Source organism: Pangasianodon hypophthalmus, chromosome 21 (genome assembly GCF_027358585.1).
Source record: "Pangasianodon hypophthalmus isolate fPanHyp1 chromosome 21, fPanHyp1.pri, whole genome shotgun sequence".
Classification (NCBI taxonomy): Eukaryota; Metazoa; Chordata; class Actinopteri; order Siluriformes; family Pangasiidae; genus Pangasianodon; species Pangasianodon hypophthalmus.
The window spans coordinates 8,748,067-8,750,738 of NC_069730.1; positions in this window are offsets into that span (position 1 = coordinate 8,748,067).

Sequence of the window (2,672 nt, forward strand, 5' to 3'; positions counted from 1 at the left end):
TTTTTAGCACACACGCGTCTACGCTGTCATGATTGCATGACCATATATGAAAAGTGACTGCTTGAGGTCAGACAAAGCGTGACATCGCCACTTCCACTTACGAACCTCTGGAGCAAGAATTAGCTGTATTTTCACTGTGAAACAGAACCCCATTTTAGCCCTGAAATTACTCTTAAAGGCTTCACATTTTTTAAGGGTAAAAGAGATTTATGAATGGATTCAAAACCATGAATCAACAGTTTTCATTACAAATTTTCGTTACAAAAAGTGTATGCAAAACCTTATGATCCATTTTAGATCAAATCCATCGAAGTGTCGTCTGAACACATAATTCAATAGAAGAGATTAGACATGAGGAAAGTCTGACCTTTTGTATAAAGCAGTTAACCTGGTCAATATCACAAATTACATTTATTTAAATATTTAAAAATTCTAAAAACCCTCTGTTTATTTCCAATTAAAAAAAAAAAAATCCCAGCTTTTCAATGTGGTTTCAGACCCCACTGTGTATATATATATATATATATATATATATATATATATATATATATATATATATATATATATATATATATCACACACATGTGTGTGTGTTGGATGCAGGAAAAATGGGCAGATGTAAGGATCAGAGCATGTCCAAAACGGAAGGTCTTGTGGGGTATTCCTGGTATGCATTCGTACCTACCAAAAGTGGTCCGAGGAAGGACAACCGGTGAACCTGCGACAGGTCATGGGTGCCCAAGGCTCACTGATGCACTGATGTTCCGAACCCACAGAAGAGCTACTGTAGCACAAATTGCTGAAAAAAGTTAATGCCTGGCCTGCCCGGTAAGCGAAGAGATGGCACCAGGATGCACTATGGGAAGAAGGCAAGTTGGCGGAGGCAGTGTAATCCTCTGGGCAATGTTCTGCTGGGAAACCTTGGGTCCTGGCATTCATGTCGATGTTACTTAGACACGTACCACCTACCTAAACATTGTTTCAGACCAAGTACACCCCTTCATGGCAATGGTATTCCCTATGGCAGTGGCCTCTTTAAGCAGGATAATGTGCCCTGCCACACTGTAAATTGTACAGGACTGGTTTGAGGAACATGACAAATTTTTCAATGATTTGACTTGGCCTCAAAATTCCCCAGATCTCCATCCAGTCAGGCATCTGTGGGATATGCCTGTTGGCTATATATATATATGCACACACACAACCCCTGGCAAAAATTATGGAATCACCACACTTAGAGGATGTTCACCCAGCTTTTTCACTTTATAGCAAACAAACAAATCACAGATATGGCACAAAAAAGGTTTTGTTCAATAGCTTAACATTCTGGTTTGTGAAATATACATAAAAAAAAATTCAAGGACATTTTTTTTATGAATGGCATGTCTTTTTCCAAATCAAGTAGAGGAAAAAATTATGGAATCACTCAATGTTGAGGAAAAAATTATGGAATCAATTTTTAATTTCCATTTCTAAAACAAATACTGGGACAAGTCTAAAAATACTAATAAGTCAGCAGTTAAAAGGGAGTGCTTACACACTTTAATGGGCTGTTGGACTTGGCTAATTGAAAGGAAACATGGCTCCAATGAGAGAGTTGTCAGTTGAAACAATGGAAAGGATTATAAAACTCCTTCAACAAGGAATTTCAACATGGAGTGTGGCCAAAGAAGTTGGTTGCTCCCAGTCAGCTGTGTCTAAAATTTGTTGCAAGTATAAACTTAATGGGAAGGTTATGAAAGGTAGATATATAGGCAGACTAAGGAAGATGTCAAAGCATCAGGATAGAAAACTCAAAGCACTATGCCTTGAAAATAGAAAATGCACAACAAAACAAATGAAAAACAAATGGGCGGAAACAGGAGTCAATGTTTGTGACAGAACTGTAAGAAACCGGCTGAATGAAATGAGATTTACATATAGAAAAGCCAAAAGAAAACCAGCACTAACTCCAAAACAGAAGAAAACAAGGTTACAGTGGGCTAAAGAGAAGCAATCATGGACTGTGGATGATTGGATGAAAGTGAAATTCAGTGATGAATCATGAATCTGCGGACTTCCGGGTTGAACATCGACAAGATGGCAGCATAGAGCTAGCGTTCCCGATTAGAAAAGTTTTGAAAACTCCCTAAGATCATTAAACTAGCGATCTAAGTAATCTACATCATAAAAATAAAAGGGGAGTAGGATGGAAACTAGGTGCAAAACTAAGAAAATCACACAACCTACGGAGAAACAAGACGATGACTCTGCGCACTCTCTTCCTGGCTCACAAACAAGCGGCCATGAGGGAGACCAAGTGGATACCGCCAGCGAGATCGTCGACTTGAGCCTCATTCTTAGGGAATTAAGGGACTTTCGTCGGGATAACAAAACTCAACTCGAAGACATTAAAGCAGAAATTTCGAACACCAACGCTAGATTGGAGGAGGTAGAGGGCCGAGTCGTGACAGCAGAAGAGACGATTCAAAACGCAGAAGAGGTACTTACAGGCTTGTTGAAGTTGCACACCAAAATGGAAGAGAAACTCACGGACTTAGAGGGTCGTTCCAGACGGAACAATGAAGAGAATATACGGAGTTCCCGAAGGTGCCGAGAAGGACTTTCCGATAATGGCTCTATTTCTAGAAAAATTTCTGAGAGAAAATCTAAACCTATGGGAGGACACATCA